Source organism: Pyrus communis, chromosome 8 (genome assembly GCF_041283825.1).
Source record: "Pyrus communis isolate YQ-2024b chromosome 8, ASM4128382v1, whole genome shotgun sequence".
Classification (NCBI taxonomy): Eukaryota; Viridiplantae; Streptophyta; class Magnoliopsida; order Rosales; family Rosaceae; genus Pyrus; species Pyrus communis.
In genome coordinates, this window is record NC_142572.1 from 5,855,874 (window position 1) to 5,876,109 (window position 20,236).

The window sequence follows — 20,236 nt, forward strand, 5'->3', positions numbered from 1 at the left end:
CAGAAAAGAAGAAAAGGGTTGCAGGTTGCAGCGGTAAAGGGTGGAAAAAAAGGGTGGAAAAAAAAGATAGAAAAAAAGGAAGGAAAGCAAGGAAAAAAGGCATGGTTGCAGCGTTGGGGAAGGAAGGAAAGAGGAAGCCTTAGTCGATTTCCTTCGGTTTTATTTTCTCAAACTCATATCTATCTTTTGTTTTAACTTAAGAATTGTGTAACTAAATTTTTAGTAGTTAGGGGCTGTTTGAAGCACCGAATATGATTGCAAGTTTGTTATGACATTTCGTTTGAATTACTTTTATGAATGGATGAAAATTTTCACATTAATTTTCACTTACTTTTATGAGTCCTAGATATGCTTGCAAGTTTGTTATGACATTTCGTTTGAATTACGTTTGAATAACTCATGTCTATTTATGTGTTTTCTACGGATGCATACTTAGTAAACATATCTAGGATTCTAATGCTATAAATATGTATGTACCTGCCCTTGTCGAATGAGGACCTACATATGTCCTATAGTAGTACTGGTTAATTACGATTAACATGTGAACCAATTTCTAGGATAAATAAGACAATGCCAGTACTTACAATGCCTTGTGAGAAATCAATAGGACATTTGTGTGCTACTTTGTGGTGTGCTTTTAATCCTATCAAGTTCACGATGGTAAAAATTTGGAGATGACATTCAAATTTGGACACACAAGATGACAAATCATCACCAACGTATGGACAAAGGTAGCACAAACTTTTGCCGAGTTTCAATTCCATAACACAATTTGGTGGGATTTTATACATACTTTCATCAAGAGGTTGAGTGGAAGGAATGAATTGTTTAAGTGTTTTAATTTTTAATACATTTTATGGGTATCCTAATAATTTATTCGAGCTCAAGAGATGACCAACCTCCTTACATTCTATGCAACATATCTATTTGTAAGTTAGAAGAAGAAAACAAAGCATTGCAGGAAAGAATGGTTGCTACACTTCGTGATTTGGCTTGAAGTTTACTCAAATAAAACTTGAGAACAAGTTTTCTTCGACAAGAGGAAATAAAACTTGAGAACAACTTTTTTTTAGAAGCATGGTAAACCCTGCTTCTGCTTTTGTACTTTCATTGACAGTTAAAAAAAAAAAACACATTTTACCAAACAAATTTAAGTTCTAACTTTTTTAATAAGTTGTTTTTTTTTTTAAAGCACCACAATCTTAAACTAACCCTTAAACCATCTCCAAAGGAAATGTCAAATTATAACAATCCAATTCAAATTGATAGCTAATGTGGCAATCTAAAGTCTTATATCAAATTTTGTATTTCTCCTACCGAATTGTCAAATGTTATTTTCTTATTAAAATAGAGTTTAAAATGCTTGTAATTATTTAAAAAATGTTGAAACAAAATTTTTATATGTTGAAATATTAGTGAAATAAGGGATCCACCATTAAAATTAATTAAAAATAAATTTGACATTGATATCAAATTAGACTCTTAATCACAAAGCTTTTAAATCTAGTTGGCAAATAACACTTCGTTTAGAAAGATTTTTGAGATCAAATATGCACGGTAATATTACACCTAGAATTTTGACATTTCTTTTTGAGGTGCTCTTATGAAAAAGTACATCGTCTGTATCTCCTCACTTAACCTGCTAAGCACTGCCTCTCTTGTTGAAATTGCAAGCCACAAACACATAAACATGGCACCATCTAGCCCAAGTCTAAACATGGCACCACCTAGCCCAAGTCTAAACATGGCACCATCTAGCCCAAGCCACAAAAAAAAAGTTCAATAAACATGGCGGGCAAGCAAGCTAGCCCAAGTCTAAAGTTAGCGAAAAATAATGAAGAAATTGAAAGGCACCATCTATGTTTGTTGACCTTGCTTATCTTATGCATCATTGAGAATTTGAGACATGTACGGTGAAGTGAACATGGATGGAGAAGAAGAATTTCAAAAAGTGTGTGAGGTGAGAGACGGATGATGTCACAGACCCATAAACACAATGATTCCTCCTATATCTCTATCATTCTCAAACACACTGTAAACAACATTAATACCCTAACATCGTCCTTTCATAAAATATTAAAACATAGGTGAAACCGTGAAAGTTGAACGAAATAGTGAGAAGGATTTGAACTCAGGTGCATATGAGGAACACATCCGCTTTAGATAACTATGACGTATGAAGTTTAATTTACATAAAAATGTTTCAGGTATGGAAACAGTTTGAATTATTATGATGGCCTATGAGCTTAAAAGAGGAGTTCGACTTTGAAGTAGTAAAGATGGATACGTTAGGCCATATTGGTAAAAATAAAAGCAATTAGGACTCAAAAAGCTAGTATTTGAATGGTCCAATCTAACTAAAAGTTGAGTTCCACATGTCCATGTATTGGTATCAGAACAGGAACATCCGAAAATCTCCTCTTCAGAGGAACTGCCCTTTTTTCGGCTATACACCGGAGGAGTCAAACTCATGACTCATCTTAATCCTAGTTCATTAATCTACCCTCCCTCACCGCTTGGCATCCCTTACCACTTTGCCTTTTGAGTACAGAAGTATACAAGCTTTGACATTCATTCCCAAGTGTCAAACAGAGTTTTCTGTGGCTCTGCAATATGTTATCACCTGAGGAATTAACAGCAGCATTGCATAGAACTACAACTACAACTGCAATCAAGTCGATTTTTTCCATAGAAGTGAAAATGAGGCAAACAACAGACCCAAATGGTCCTAAATAGAGACATACAATTAACCCCTAATCATCAGTTTTCTATCAGCATCACAGGTATTATAAAAAGAAACTCTATAGTGAAATTTAATATTCAATCTCGGATAGATGAACTCAATGAAACTACATGTACTTTGATTAGAGTTCATACTGTTGAACAATAAGTTTGCAGACTGCAATGCAATAAAGAGTTAATATCTCGCTCACCATCTGGGAAGCAAACTTATCTTTATTTAAATCATGATCACTAATATACAAACAAGGAAGACCAAAGTAAAAACATATGCAACCGTAAGAGTCAAAACACACAGCAGAAACTAATAACCTTAGGTCAAGATATTGGTAACCTAGAGCCTAAAAGGGCCTAAGCATAACTTTCAGCAGCAAATATCGTTACTTGTTCGATGGTCACCCCTTTATATAGCATTCAAATTTTAAAAAAATTCAGAAATGTTAGTCACTCCTCCCATCGAATTCAAAGTTCAAAGAATTTCATAAACGAAGCAGTTATGACATTGATCGAAGATCACATTAATGTGAAAGTTACATCCTTACAAAGAATGAAAGAAAGAAACAGAAGTGCACAAAAGAAAATACCTCAGCAATAACCAGGAGATCTTGATTTCCACTCCATGCACTCTTCCTTCAAGTTCATTTGTATAAGGAACAACATATAATTCAGCAAACTTCTGTTCAGAGTACTTGCAGATTGTGGTCAAAGTAGGTGTTTTCCCAAGTAGTTTTTTCTTTTCAAGGATCTCCATAACTTGTAGTCGTGGTTTCAGCCTGTGCTTGGCACTATAAATAAGCAATTCTGGGTGATTAACTATAAACGAGATATCATACTTGCCAGTGCTGAGAAGCATCTCTGTAGCCTCCTCAATCTTCTTCTCAGATACTCCAAACACCTGGGGTACCCTCCTAAACACCGCTGAGATATCATCTTCTGAAAGCCCCAAACTCTTGAAAAGCTTCACCTTCCGTTCCCATGTCTCGACAGTGAGCGAAGTCATGATCCGAATTGCTGATAGGAACCTCTTCGACTTCATATCAAAACCCATCTCGTCAACCCTTTTAATAGCATCCACAATGCTCTCCGGCTTATGCACAAAAAATCTCGGAAAATGAAAAATGTATTTGATAATTTGTGACGATTTTATACCATAACTCTGTAAGACCTCAACATTGGACATCAATGTCTTCTCCAAGTCATATTTAAGAACTCCACCAGACAACTTTAAAACCTTGAGCACACTAGCATTCGATCCGAGAATGTTCTTCAGCACCAACAGAGCAGGGCCAAGCTGATTATCGGCACTTCGCAACAGAATCCAGGGGTCAGAGGACACAATATCAACAATGTCGGAATCCGAAAAGCCCGAGTCCTGGAAAACCTTGAATTTGGGTTTGAGGACAATGTCAGGATTGGCAATAAGAATCCTGGGGACCGTTTTAACCACATCTTCCAGATGGGTTTTCGAGAAGCCGCTTTCCCTGAGAAACGAAATCACCGAACTGGATCCAGCAGGGCTTTTCAGATAAGCGACTGTTGATGCGGCTTTCAGAGCGGCTTCTGGGGAAAACTGGTGCTGGCTGATTAAGTATTCAGCTACTGCAATTTTGGGTTTTGATTTCCACTATTTGGGTTGGGACGAAGAGTAGAAAAAGAGAGAGATTGAGTTGCAGAGAGGGGATTTGTGAAGCCCGACAGAGGTTAGTGAGAGTGAGATTAGCTTTTTGTTACTCAGGGTTATCATATTTTGGGGGGTTTATAGTGAGGTTTTAGCAGTGATTTGCATATGAAAGACAGAAAAATTGGATTTGAAATATAAACTTGCCTGTGATGCCTAGCAGTATGCTTTGTCGCCAACTCCGCTTGTGTTAGGGTTCTTCAAACCCTGCCCCTTTTTGTGTCCCTTCCTGTCTGTATTTGGCCAAAACCTTTTTCTTCTTGATTTTCCTTTTTCTGTTTTCAAACTTCTTTTTACTCTATAGGCTTATTAATTGAAATGCTCATAAATCTGTCATTCAATCTCAATTTATCTTCTGAAATTGATTTTGTCTCATTTTGTTTCGTCTCACTTCTAGGTAACCATTTTTCACTTTGTTATTCACTTCTCTCAACCATGATTATGATGTTTATGATGCTGGCAAGTATTTGGATGACGTGATTAATCAAGGACGCAATATGAAGTCCATCAATGAAGTTCTGATAAACTCATATTTATATATATTTTACACCAAATTCATTTGTTTTTTTTAGTTAGTTCCTTATATTTTTTAGCTATTTACTTTGTTTTTGTGTTTTGTAGGATTTGTCAAGCAAAGAAAAGAAAAATAGCACAAGTGAGATTTGAAGTAACAAATTCGTCAAAACTGCCTGTACAGGTCAGATGACTTTGGAAGCAAGTGTCGGACAACTCAGAATGAATTAGAGAATGAACCTTATATACTTGGAAAGCTACAGATATCTATTTTCAGGAGCATTTCGCAGATTGTTAATATCATTTTTCTAGAAGAAGTTATGGCCGTTTTAACACTGAAAGGTTTCCAAGAGGCTGAGCAGTTTGTAACTGACAAGAAGGCATTGAAAGCAATAAATCCAATAAAACTTGCAGCCAAAACTGATGCAGCCAAGAACAACCCAGCTGACACCTATTCAAATATCAGAGGAAATAGAAAATTAAGTGAGAGTAATGGGCATAAAGGTTGCCCAAAGAGTTACAATTGTTTTAGCATTTCCTCTCACTTATTGTCATCACTAAATGACTGTTAGTGGGGTGAGTTATGGAGAAAAAAATTGTGCCAGCAGAAAAGAAGAAAAGGGTTGCAGGTTGCAGCGGCAAAGGGTGGAAAAAAAGGGTGGAAAAAAAAGATAGAAAAAAAGGAAGGAAAGCAAGGAAAAAAGGCACGGTTGCAGCGTTGGGGAAGGAAGGAAAGAGGAAGCCTTAGTCGATTTCCTTCGGTTTTATTTTCTCAAACTCATATCTATCTTTTGTTTTAACTTAAGGATTGTGTAACTAAATTTTTAGTAGTTAGGGGCTGTTTGAAGCACCGAATATGATTGCAAGTTTGTTATGACATTTCGTTTGAATTACTTTTATGAATGGATGAAAATTTTCACATTAATTTTCACTTACTTTTATGAGTCCTAGATATGCTTGCAAGTTTGTTATGACATTTCGTTTGAATTACGTTTGAATAACTCATGTCTATTTATGTGTTTTCTACGGATGCATACTTAGTAAGCATATCTAGGATTCTAATGCTATAAATATGTATGTGCCTGCCCTTGTCGAATGAGGACCTACATATGTCCTATAGTAGTACTGGTTAATTGCAATTAACATGTGAACCAATTTCTAGGATAAATAAGACAATGCCAGTACTTACAATGCCTTGTGAGAAATCAATAGGACATTTGTGTGCTACTTTGTGGTGTGCTTTTAATCCTATCAAGTTCACGATGGTAAAAATTTGGAGATGACATTCAAATTTGGACACAGAAGATGACAAATCATCACCAACGTATGGACAAAGGTAGCACAAACTTTTGCCGAGTTTCAATTCCATAACACAATTTGGTGGGATTTTATACATACTTTCATCAAGAGGTTGAGTGGAAGGAATGAATTGTTTAAGTGTTTTAACTTTTAATACATTTTATCGGTATCCTAATAATTTATTCGAGCTCAAGAGATGACCAACCTCCTTACATTCTATGCAACATATCTATTTGTAAGTTAGAAGAAGAAAACAAAGCATTGCAGGAAAGAATGGTTGCTACACTTCGTGTTTTGGCTTGAAATTTACTCAAATAAAACTTGAGAACAAGTTTTCTTCGAGAAGAGGAAATAAAACTTGAGAACAACTTTTTTTTAGAAGCATGGTAAACCCTGCTTCTGCTTTTGTACTTTCATTGACAGTTAGAAAAAAAAAAACACATTTTACCAAACAAATTTAAGTTCTAACTTTTTTAATAAGTTTTTTGTTTTTTTAAAGCATCACAATCTCAAACTAACCCTTAAACCATCTCCAAAGGAAATGTCAAATTATAACAGTCCAATTCAAATTGATAGCTAATGTGGCAATCTAAAGTCTTATATCAAATTTTGTATTTCTCCTACCGAATTATCAAATGTTATTTTCTTATTAAAATAGAATTTAAAATGCTTGTAATTATTTAAAAAATGTTGAAACAAAATTTTTATATGTTGAAATATTAGTGAAATAATGGATCCACCATTAAAATTAATTAAAAATAAATTTGACATTGATATCAAATTAGACTCCTAATCACAGAGCTTTTAAATCTAGTTGGCAAATAACACTTCGTTTAGAAAGATTTTTGAGATCAAATATGCACGGTAATATTACACCTAGAATTTTGACATTTCTTTTTGAGGTGCTCTTATGAAAAAGTACATCGTCTGTATCTCCTCACTTAACCTGCTAAGCACTGCCTCTCTTGTTGAAATTGCAAGCCACAAACACATAAACATGGCACCACCTAGCCCAAGTCTAAACATGGCACCATCTAGCCCAAGCCACAAAAAAAAAGTTCAATAAACATGGCGGGCAAGCAAGCTAGCCCAAGTCTAAAGTTAGCGAAAAATAATGAAGAAATTGAAAGGCACCATCTATGTTTGTTGACCTTGCTTATCTTATGCATCATTGAGAATTTGAGACATGTACGGTGAAGTGAACATGGATGGAGAAGAAGAATTTCAAAAAGTGTGTGAGGTGAGAGACGGATGATGTCACAGACCCATAAACACAATGATTCCTCCTATATCTCTATCATTCTCAAACACACTGTAAACAACATTAATACCCTAACATCGTCCTTTCATAAAATATTAAAACATAGGTGAAACCGTGAAAGTTGAACGAAATAGTGAGAAGGATTTGAACTCAGGTGCATATGAGGAACACATCCGCTTTAGATAACTTTGACGTATGAAGTTTAATTTACATAAAAATGTTTCAGGTATGGAAACAGTTTGAATTATTATGATGGCCTATGAGCTTAAAAGAGAAGTTCGAATTTGAAATAGTAAAGATGGATACATTAGGCCATATTGGTAAAAATAAAAGCAATTAGGACTCAAAAAGCTAGTACTTGAATGGTCCAATCTAACTAAAAGTTGAGTTTCACATGTCCATGTATTTGTATCAGAACAGGAACATCCGAAAATCTCCTCTTCAGAGGAACTGCCCTTTTTTCGGTTATAAACCGGACGAGTCAAAGTCATGACTCATCTTAATCCTAGTTCATTAATCTACCCTCCCTCACCACTTGGCATCCCTTACCACTTTGCCTTTTGAGTACAGAAGTATACAAGCTTTGACATTCATTCCCAAGTGTCAAACAGAGTTTTCTGTGGCTCTGCAATATGTTATCACCTGAGGAATTAACAGCAGCATTGCATAGAACTACAACTACAACTGCAATCAAGTCGATTTTTTCCATAGAAGTGAAAATGAGGCAAACAACAGGCCCAAATGGTCCTAAATAGAGACGTACAATTAACCCCTAATCATCAGTTTTCTATCAGCATCACAGGTATTATAAAAAGAAACTCTATAGTGAAATTTAATATTCAATCTCGGATAGATGAACTCAATGAAACTACATGTACTTCGATTAGAGATCATACTGTTAAACAATAAGTTTGCAGACTGCAATACAATAAAGAGTTAATATCTCGCTCACCATCTGGGAAGCAAATTTATCTTTATTTAAATCATGATCACTAATATACAAACAAGGAAGACCAAAGTAAAAGCATATGCAACCGTAAGAGTCAAATCACACAGCAGAAACTAATAACCTTAGGTCAAGATATTGGTAACCTAGAGCCTAAAAGAGCACTAAGCATAACTTTCAGCAGAAAATATCATTACTTGTTCGATGGTCATTCCTTTATATTGCATTCAAATTTTAAAGAATTTCAGAAATGCTAGTCACTCCTCCCATTGAATTCAAGGTTCAAAGAATTTCATAAACGAAGCAGTTATGACATTGAACGAAGTTCACATTAATGTGAAAGTTACATCCTTACAAAGAACGAAAGAAAGAAACAGAAATGCACAAAAGAATATACCTCAGCAATAATCAGGAGATCTTGATTTCCTCTCCATGCACTCTTCCTTCAAGTTCATTTGTATAAGGAACAACATATAATTCAGCAAACTTCTGTTCAGAGTACTTGCAGATTGTGGTCAAAGTAGGTGTTTTCCCAAGTAGTTTTTTCTTTTCAAGGATCTCCATAACTTGTAGTCGTGGTTTCAGCCTGTGCTTGACACTATAAATAAGCAATTCTGGATGATTAACTATAAACGAGATATCATACTTGCCAGTGCTGAGAAGCACCTCTATAACCTCCTCAATCTTCTTCTCAGATACTCCAAACACCTGGGGTACCCTCCTAAACACCGCTGAGATATCATCTTCTGAAAGCCCCAAACTCTTGAAAAGCTTCACCTTCCGTTCCCATGTCTCGACAGTGAGCGAAGTCATGATCCGAATTGCTGATAGGAACCTCTTGGACTTCATATCGAAACCCATCTCGTCAACCCTTTTAATAACATCCACAATGCTCTCCGGCTTATGCACAAAAAATCTCGGAAAATGAAAAATGTATTTGATAATTTGTGACGATTTTATACCATAACTCTGTAAGACCTCAACATTGGACATCAATGTCTTCTCCAAGTCATATTTAAGAACTCCACCAGACAACTTTAAAACCTTGAGCACACTAGCATTCGATCCGAGAATGTTCTTCAGCACCAACAGAGCAGGGCCAAGCTGATTATCGGCACTTCGCAACAGAATCCAGGGGTCAGAGGACACAATATCAACAATGTCGGAATCCGAAAAGCCCGAGTCCTGGAAAACCTTGAATTTGGGTTTGAGGACAATGTCAGGATTGGCAATAAGAATCCTGGGGACCCTTTTAACCACATCTTCCAGATGGGTTTTCGAGAAGCCGCTTTCCCTGAGAAACGAAATCACCGAACTGGATTCAGCAGGGCTTTTCAGATAAGCGACTGTTGATGCGGCTTTCAGAGCGGCTTCTGGGGAAAACTGGTGCTGGCTGATTAAGTATTCAGCTACTGCAATTTTGGGTTTTGATTTCCACTTTGTTAATCAGGGGTTAGTGAGAGTGAGATTAGCTTTTTGTTAATCAGGGTTATCATGTTTTGGGGGGTTTATAGTGAGGTTTTAGCAGTGATTTGCATATGAAAGACAGAAAAATTGGATTTGAAATATAAACTTGCCTGTGATGCCTAGCAGTATGCTTTGTCGCCAACTCCGCTTGTGTTAGGGTTCTTCAAACCCTGCCCCTTTTTCTGTCCCTTCCTGTCTGTATTTGGCCAAAACCTTTTTCTTCTTGATTTTTCTTTTTCTGTTTTCAAACTTGCTCTATGGGCTTATTAATTGAAATGCTCATAAATCTGTCATTCAATCTCAATTTACCTTCTGAAATTGATTTTTTCTCATTTTATTTCGTCTCACTTCTAGGTAACCATTTTTCACTTTGTTATTAACGTTCTCTCAACCGTGATTGTGATGTTTATGATGCTGGAAAGTATTTGGATGAAGTGATTAATCAAGGACGCAATATGAAGTTCATCAATGAAGTTCTGATAAGCTCATATTTATGTATATTTTACATCAAATTCACTTGTCTTTTTTTAGTTAGTTCCTTATAGGTTTGAGCAATTTACTTTATTTTTGTGTTTTGTAGGATTTGTCAAGCAAAGAAAAGAAAAATAGCACAAGTAAGATTTTAAGTAACAAATTCATCAAAACTACCTATGCAAGTCAGTTGATTTTGGAAGCAAGTGTCGGACAGCTCAGAATGAATTAGAGAATGAGCCTTATATACTTGGAAAGCTACGGATATCTATTTTCAGGAGCATTTCGCAGATTGTTAATATCATTTTTCTAGAAGAAGTTATGGTTGTTTTAACACTGAAAGATTCCCAAAAGGCTGAGCAGTTTGTAACTGACAAAAAGGCATTGAAAGCAATAAATCCAATAAAACTAGCAGCCAAAACTGATGCAGCCAATAACAACCCAGCTGACACCTATTTAAATATCATAGGAAATGGAAAATTAAGTGGGAGTAATGGGCATAAAGGCTGCCCAAAGAGTTACAATTGTTTTAGTATTTCCACTCACTTATTGTCATCACTAAATGATTGTTAGTGGGGTGAGTTATGGAGAAAAAACTGTGGCAGCAGAAAAGAAGAAAAGGGTTGTAGGTTGCAACGGCAAAGGGTGGAAAAAAAGGTGGAAAAAAAAAGATAGAAAAAAAGGAAGGAAATCAAGGAAAAAAGGTAAGGCTGCTGCGTTGGGGAACGAAGGAAAGAGGAAGCCTCAGTCATTTTCTTTCGGTTCTATTTTCTCAAACTCATGTCTATCTTTTGTTTTAACTTAAGGATTGTGTAACTAAATTTTTAGTAGTTAGGGGCTGTTTGAAGCACCGAATATGATTGCAAGTTTGTTATGACATTTCGTTTGAATTACTTTTATGAATGGATGAAAATTGGTTCATTACTTGTCTCATTGATGAATTATTTATTTGTTTTTTATGGATTCATACTTAGTAAGCATATCTAGGATTCTAATACTATGAATATGTGTGTGTCTGCCCTTGTCGAATGAGGACCTACATATGTTCTAGACTAGTACTTGTTAATTGCGATTAACATGTGAACCAATTTCTAGGATAACTAAGACAACGCCAGTACTTACGATGCCTTGTGATGACTCAAACTCTTTCCATTCTTAATGATTTCTATTTGTTAAATCTATGAAAACGCCATTCTAGATTACATGCTAGGGACTAAGTTAAGTTGAAAAAGTCATTCTCTTAACATACTACATAAGAAAGAGTAATAGGTTGAGTTCTAACATTGAGCCAACTTGAGTATCTACATCTGGAAATAGAAGGAATTTGAATGAAACATAACATGTTTGTATGATTATTTGGTGGTGGATAAAAATTCCCCTAACTCGTTTTTCTTAATTTGTGAACTACTTAAAAATTTGTTTATGTTCTGTTTTTGTTCGATTTAATTTAAATAGCAAATTAACTCCAAAAATCCCAAAGATTTGTGCGAGTGTAGCTCTGTGTGTCTAGTGTTTGCATATAAAATTTCGTAGACTTTAGATAAGTATAAGTCGGTCTATTAATTATTTTTTGGTGGCTGGCCAGTAGGAATAGCAGCCAAGTTTTTGTGACATTTTAAGTAGTTATAAAAAACAATCTTCTGCGGGAAAGACCCTTATTTTCATATGCTACAATTGACAAATCTTAGTGTTAACAAAGAAAATCAATAGGACATTTGTGTGCTACTTTGTGGTGTGTTTTTAATCCTATCAAGTTCACGATGGTAAAAAGTTGAAGATGACATTCAAATTTGGACACACAAGACGACAAATCATCACCAACGTATGGACAAAGGTAGCACAAACTTTTGCCAAGTTTCAATTCCATAACACAATTTGGTGGGATTTTATACATACTTTCATCAAAAGGTTGAGTGGAAGGAATGAATTGTTTAAGTGTTTTAACTTTTAATACATTTTATGGGTATCCTAATAATATATTCGAGCTCAAGAGATGACCAACCTCCTTACATTCTATGCAACATATCTGTTTGTAAGTTAGAAGAAGAAAACAAAGCATTGCAAGAAAGAATGGTTGCTACACTTTGCGATTTGGCTTGAAGTTTACTCAAATAAAACTTGAGAACGAGTTTTCTTCGACAAGAGGAAATGATGCGGGAGCCAAGGCTTAAGGAAAACAAATTGAAAACCTCTCATTGCCATTGAAAATTAAAGTAAAGGTTTTTATCACAAATGGTCTCTAAAATTGACATAAATCCTCATTTTGGTCATTGAATTTGAAAATCAATCAATGTCCTTCCTAAAATTTGTTTTAAAAAATCAATGTAATCATTATGTTAGAATTCTGTCAGAATTCCGTTAGTGCATTGACATGGCACACATGTGAGACCCACAAGTCCAATGAGATGTCGCCACCTGGACAAAAAAAGAAAAGAACAATAATTATATTTTTTGAGAAAAAAAACATCTTTCTTTTTCAAATTTTAAAAATCATAACTAAATAAAAAATAAACTAAACATTAACCTAATTATCTAGCCACCAACCCCAACCTCAGCCGCCATCTCCACCACCCCAACCATCATCTCCCCCACATACTAACTCGAATCTTACCTCCATTTTTAGAATTACTAGCCCCCCTCTCCACATATCTAGCATCTATCATCCCCCATATTTCTTTCGATTTCCAATTTACACATGGTTTTACTGGACTTGGCAATTTTCAAAAATTTCATATCTAGACATCAATTTCAAATCCTTTCGAGTGTTTGCCAAACCATTCATGAAAAAAAAAATACGTAGTGGAGAAAGAAAGAAACAGGAGAGAGGTGAGGTAGGAGGGGGTAAATAGAGAGAGACAGGTGGCTGGGTTGTGTTAGAGTAGCGAGGCGGGAGGGGTTTTGGGTATGGCCGCTGACGAGCACGGTCGGGAACGAGAGAAGGAGTTGCGATGGTAGTTAGGGCTGGTTTGGTATTACTGTGTTTTGAAAAAAAAAAAAAAAAAAAACTGCTTCTATTATGCTGTTAGAATAAGCAGCGGCAGAGTATTTGGTAATTTTTTTTTGTAAAAGTGCTTTTGGAAAAAGAAAAAAAAAAGCAGTATTATAGTGTTTGGTAAACTTTTATGTTAAACAGCTGTGACTGTGTGAAATGACCAAAAAGGGTATAATACTAGATGTGCTATTAATTTAATTTTCTTAACAAATAAAGGTGAATTACTAAATATACTTTATTTTTAAAAGAAAAATATTTATAAACTTTATGATTGAGTGATGGTTAGGAAATGTTAGAGTTGTAAACACCGAAACCAGACCCTTTTCCGCCTCCGTCCCATTGGCGATAAGGCGGCGGATATTCGGCATCGGAGCCTTGAATTGGTACCCAAATCGAAACCCATCTGATGAAACCAACAGAACAACCGGATTATCAAGTTTTCTCAAAGGTCGAGCCTTAGATTTCGCTGATGAGGAGTCGTAAACAGGGGAAGATTTTGATGATTGATTCTTGTTTTTTCTTCGATGGGTCGGAGAACTGAATACTTTGGGATGTGCGTATTGATGGTGAAGCGTTTAGAGAGAGAAATTGGGGGGTTGGAGTGAGAAGCAAGGATTAAAGGTTGAGTTTTTGGGTGGAGTTGCAGACGCTGGTTTGGTGGAGGTTAACTTTCACAGCTTTTGAAGAAGATAACTTGTTAATGGATTCTGGAGGAGATTGGGTCAAGAGGGAAGTCGAGGTTCGAAAATGGGTTGGAATTGAATAATATAGGAGTTTTATGTGGTAGGAGGTGGAGGCTTCAACTGGGATTGAAGTTCCAAGTCTAGTTCTTCAATGGTTTTGCGAGAGGGTGTGCGAGAGTGAAAGTGTGAGGAAGGCAGGAGAAAGGAGGGCAATGTTGACAAATTGAAAAATTCATTAATGAATTTACTGTTCACCCGTGTCTTTCAAATAAGCTGGTTTTTGCAGCTTCAGGTTTTTGACTTTTTTTTCATCCTAAACTTTGAAATAAAGCTGGTTTAAGGTGTTTACCAAACACCAAAAGCTCTCCCAACTTTTTTTGATACCCACTTCTTTTTTAAAATCACCTCAGTACCAAACCAAGGCTTAGTGTGGTGGAAGCAAGTTAGCCACTTCCAATGTAGAAGGTTAAGGGGTTATACGGTCAAAATAGGGTTTGATTTAGACAAAATCCATCTCCAATTGAAGGTTAAGCGAAAAATTAGTGGAGCCCACCAGGTCAAAACATGGCCAAATGGCTATCAGGCTGACCAAAGTTAGCTTAGTACCTAACCCGTTTTCTGGGCCCAACAACTACAAATCCAATGAGTTATACAGATCCAACAGCCAGGGTTGGTACTATTGGTACTATAATTTACATTTATGTTATCATTATTTGTTTAACAATGTTTTGGAGAGTAGAGCAAAGGTACTAATTAATACTAATTGCTACTATCATTTAGACCTGACAATTTCTTACACAAATGTAAACGACACAAAAATAACAGATTTCGCGTTGACACAATAACTAATCAGGTCGCTATTAGGTCACGCAATAAGAACCCGTTAGTAACAAGTTCTTAATAGGTTTACACAAGGGTGACATGGGGGTAACCTATTTCGACACATTAAGAAAAATGTTATTTTGATGATTTTTTTTTTTTTAAACTTATAAAAAACTTACTATAAAATACGATAGCCACAATGTATATGTATATATTGTATATCAAATATATACTATTGTATTATTATTCTATATAAATTTTAAAAATTAAGTTTTATTTATTTTTATAGTATACTATAGGCAAGGGGTGAGATTAAAAAATTATAAAACACATTAAAAATAAAAATATCAAGTAATTTAAAAATACCAAACACATTAAAAAATTAGAATGATTAATTTATAAGTGTGAAAAATGTGAAAAAATAGGTAAACGTTCGTGATCGCATCATCTATGCTTTGAGGATGGGTACATTGTCGTTTGAATTTTTAGAACCATACAAACCTTCATGAATAGTATATTTAAGGGAGTTCAAAATAAATAAAATTTGTATTCATTAATGTATAAGTTTGAAAAATGCGAAAGCATATATAAATGCTCATGATTGCATTCTCAACCTTGAAACACAACTCTCGTCATTTTGCATATCCTTGAACATTTGGTATTTTGTAGTAATGTACTAATGTATTTTCATTAGGCTCTTATTTTGGAGTATGTAATACTTGAAAGACAATTTCTTTTTTAATGTTTTTAAAGTAATATATGTGTGACAATGTGATATGCATATACTAATTTAGTATCAATTTTTTTTGGGTCAAATTATATTTTTCATTTTCATTATTTATTGATTTAAAATATATTTTCTTTAACGGGTAACGGATTGGGTCATATTACCTAATAATATTAGTAGGTTGATTTTGGGTCGGGCCATATTACCCATTTACTTTAACAAATGTTACACGACACGACCTGTTAAGATATCAAGTATGTCACCAAAACGACATGAACAAGGAAAAGACAACATGAATGCCAGGTTTACTATCATTAACCCCCTTTTTCAGCTCCGAATAATTATTAGTAGTTTAATTAAATTAATTAATAAAGTTAAAACTAATAAATTATTAAAGGGCTGCCTATTTGGTTAGAGATGATATATGAATATGACGTGATACTATTCATTAAAAAATGATTTCTTACAAGGCCATAATTCTAGATGATTATTTTTTGCCTTTTTGGTTGGAGGTAACCTTAGTGGTGGGTTTACGCTCGGGGTTTTATGTGAAGCCAAATTACAAAAATGGGTCTTGTAGTTTGACCAAGAGTCTAAACTGGTCAATGAAACTTAAACAACGTGAAACTTAGAAGAACATTTAGCGATAAGTGACAGTCAAAATATGTCTAGAAATATTATTTTAATATGGTAGTTTAATTCAATTAACCAATAAAATTTGTTTGTACCATAATTGACCAATCCCAAAATTACCAAGCACCGCTTAACTTCATACCTTCAAGGACCCACTGAAGAGTTCATGCTGAGGCACCCCTGTCGAAGCACAAGAGTTTCTCTCCACTCAGGAGATCAATCACAATATGACACGTGTCAATGTCAGAATAAAGCTCCTAGAGTCCCACATCGACCGTAGATGAAAGCTAAAGACTCTCCTCAACTATAAAAGAAGACCATCTGCCTCGAATTAAGGGGGAATTTCATTATTATACTTAAACTAGTCATTAGAATCTACTAATGATGATTATGCTTGAACCTATGTATTTGTGTAAACCCTTCACTATTAATGAAAACTCTTCTACTCCGTGGACATAGCCAAACTTAGGGTGAACCACGTACATTTTGTGTTTGATTCCCTATCTCTATCTCTTTACATATCATCCTCACTAGATGACCGAAGCAACCGAGCGAAGGTCGCAAACTTGACAGTTTACGTTGTTCCAAAGTCTTCACTGATTTTGTGCATCAACATTTGGCATCATTTGTGGGAACGAAACTTATTACTACTCTCTCCATCTTTGTCAAGCTGGTTTTCATTGTTTGTACACTCTCATTTGATCAGGCATCCGTCTTCAACATGGGGAGCGAAGGGAGCCACAACACGCAAAATGACACCCCCCTCGTGCCTAGTGTGAGGAAGTGAAGGAAGGAAAGAAAAAAGTTTTCTCTTCCAGCCAAGGTCGAAGAGCTAGAGGCTCATAACAACAAGATAGTGATCAGAAATGAGATCATCCAAGAACAATATGAAAAGCTCTTCGAAATGCTCCACGAGGCTAGACATACTCAGTCTTACGAGCTTATCACCCCTGTAACTGTGAATCACCACAAGAGTACTCACCAACGCGAGAGTTTACAAGTTTTCAACATGGGTGTTCTTAGTGAGGAACGACCTTCTTGCCATAATGTCGATCAATACGAGACTTCTCTCAACACAGTTTCTTTATATCGAAGCAAAATATGTGGAGGAAGATATCTTTTTACAAAATGAATGGAATGATCGAGAGCTGCTTACTTTGACTGTTGACACTTCTTGAGACAGCGTCGAGAAAATTCTATCTATATAAGCTCAAAGATCAAAGACCCAAGGGTTATTGAAGGGTTCAGTCCTCTACCACAACATAGGTTAACCCTCAATCCAGGAAAGAAACGACAAACCTTCGGGCAACAAAAAGGCGTAGGAGACTCGAGGGACTTTCAACGGGCACATTTTGACAGCCAATATGTTGAGTCTAAGGAAAGGCCACATGTCCTTAACCGATCTTCCCTACTTTCAATAAATGATGGAAAACTACAAAAGAAAGCTTTAATGGCATCTGACTCCACTTAGGACCCTTTTATCCTGCAGCTCTTTAAGGAAGTGAACAAGTTAAAGGCCGAGCGTCATGCTAGGATACTTGACTGGAATCAGCCAAGGCCAGGCCCTTTGACAAGGAGGATCCTTTGCACCATTCTACGAGGAGAAATAAAACATAAGCTTGGCTTGTAATCGTATGTAGGGAGAGAAAATCCATTTAAACATATCCACCTTTTTGAATCCACCATGACTTATAGAAGATATAGTGATGAGGAACGATGTTTCATTTTTCCCTCCGCTCTCTCTAGTGGAGCTCTTAATTGGTATTGTTGTCTTCAACCTGATACAGTAGATTCTTTTGCTGAGCTAAGAAGACTCTTTGTGGCTCAACACATCTTCCAAGATGATCGCTTACACTTCGATGATTTGTTATACACCATTCGTAAAAAATCAGACGATTTATTGCATGAATATGTCGGTTGTTTTAACCACGAGTACTTTCGTTGCGCTGAGGCAGATGACAAAATAGTACTCAGGGCCTTCGCGGTAGGCATGCGTGAATGCTTCTTTAAGTACATGATCAATGCTGACACTTGGAAGACTTACTTTGAGGTGATGACGTAAGCTTACAATCATGCCTTTACTGAGGCAAGGATGTACCAAGGGAACCCTCATAAGGTAAACTTCTATCAATAAGTGGGGAGCGAATGTCAAGTTCAACCAAGTGATAAGGTTTTGGCCATCCAAACACTCATTGCATCTCTTCCTGCCCCCACGTAGCAACCTGCCAGATGACCGGGCTGACTCGCCTCTTGGCAAGAGGAAGAATTTTTATTCTCAGTAAGCTTATTACAACAAGAGGAATAAAGGTTTGTATCTAGACAATCAGGGGTAAACCTACCTTCAACTGTTATGACCATGGGGTCAAGCATCGCTGTTTCAAAGTGGAAGACTGGGTACTGACGAAAAGGCTATTATAGAAAGGCATAAGCATTACAAATGTTTCAACCTTCAACTGTTTAACATTGTTTGTAACATAAGCCATTTGGAAAATATTTAATGAAGAGGCAATTCAGACAACTTCGTCTAAGTCTTCTGCATTCCTAGCACTGGAACACTTGCTCTAACTCTGACTTACCTCTATACTCCAACTTAAAGCTTCAGCATAAGTACTTTAACACCAAGTAAGTGAAACTAAGTGGTATAACCAACACGGTTCACATCCAAACAATGGATTCCTTCATGCATAGCAAAACATTCATAAACAACATGCATGTCATGAACATCACTTATGTCAAAACATTCATACATAAGCCAACTGAGTTACGAAAGGGTGTTAACATACATGTTTTCCTTTTCGCATGTGCTACAATGTACCTAGGCAACTTGCCATTCTTTCCATCAACCAAGTGATGAAAATCAACAATGTACCTCGGCAACTTGCCATTCTTGCCATTCTTTCCATCAACCAAGAAATAACTACAACATGTAGATTACCTTCCACACTCTTGACCAAGAAATAACTACAACATGTAGATTACCTTCCACACTCTTGCTCAAGAGTGTGGAAGTAAAATCAATTTATAGAGTCCTATAAAATGCTTCCCACACTTCGAAGGGAGGAAACTTCCCACACTATGAAGGATAGAGCTTCCTATACTTTGAAGGGAGGAAGCTTCCCACACTTTGAAGGGTTGAGCTTTCCACATACCCTTGAAGGGAGAGAGCTTCCCATACCCTAGGGAAAGATCTTCCAACACCCTTGAAGGGAAAAAACCTTCACACACTTTGAGGGAGGAAGCCTCCCACACCTTGAAAGGAGGAAGCTTCACACTTTGCCTAACTACAAAAAATTCAAAAACCTCCCATACTCTTGCTTAAGAGTGTGGAAGCAAAATCTATTTATGTGGTTCAAAAAAGCTTCAACCGAAAGCTTTAATAAAAAATTCAAAAAGCCTTCCACATTCTTGCTAAAAAGTGTGGAAGTAAAATCTATTTATATGGTTCAAAAAAGTCTCAACCAAAAAGCTTCAACCAAAAAGCTTTACCTACAAAACTTCAACCAAAAGGCTTCACCTACAAAGTTTCAGCCAAAAAGCATCACCTACAAAGCTTCAACCAAAAAGCCTCACCTACAAAGTTTCAAACACTCAAGCTATGTGCCCAAAGGAAAAAGTTTCACCTACAAAGCTTCACCACTCAAGCTACGTGCCCAAAAGAAAAGCTTCAACCATTCAAGGTATGTGCACAAAGGAAAAGGCTTCAACCACATTTTCTTTTCTCACCAAAAAGAAAGAAGGAATTGGGTTTCAGAAAAAATATATATATGCTTGGGCTACATTCAAAAAAAAAAAAAAAAAGAAAAAAAAGAAAAAAACAAGGATGAGAGAATTTTTGAAGTTTTCTTTCTAGTGACTCAAGAATATCAAGCCACCTCCTTTGGCTATCCTCTTCACTTGGAAACTTGGGGGACTCCCATTATATTTTACTACACTTCGGTACTTAGAAGTTTCGTGATTACTCAATGACTTGGATTTTTCAAGTCCCCAACCAAGAAGTTTTCCTCA

The 20,236-nt window shown here is 36.0% G+C and overlaps 2 pseudogenes across 2 annotated transcripts; both read right to left on the reverse strand.

Annotated features, from left to right (window-relative positions):
- Window positions 1-2,202: 2,202 nt before the first annotated feature.
- On the reverse strand, window positions 2,203-5,067 carry LOC148694657 (uncharacterized; annotated as a pseudogene). Its single transcript, XR_015965077.1, has 2 exons — window positions 3,324-5,067; window positions 2,203-2,606 (listed from the first exon to the last, which is right to left on the reverse strand). The product of XR_015965077.1 is annotated as an uncharacterized LOC148694657 (transcript).
- Window positions 5,068-8,687: 3,620 nt separating this feature from the next.
- On the reverse strand, window positions 8,688-13,734 carry LOC137717127 (uncharacterized; annotated as a pseudogene). The gene is made up of 2 exons (XR_015965094.1): window positions 13,681-13,734; window positions 8,688-10,022 (listed from the first exon to the last, which is right to left on the reverse strand). The product of XR_015965094.1 is annotated as an uncharacterized LOC137717127 (transcript).
- Between the last annotated feature and the right edge of the window lie 6,502 nt (window positions 13,735-20,236).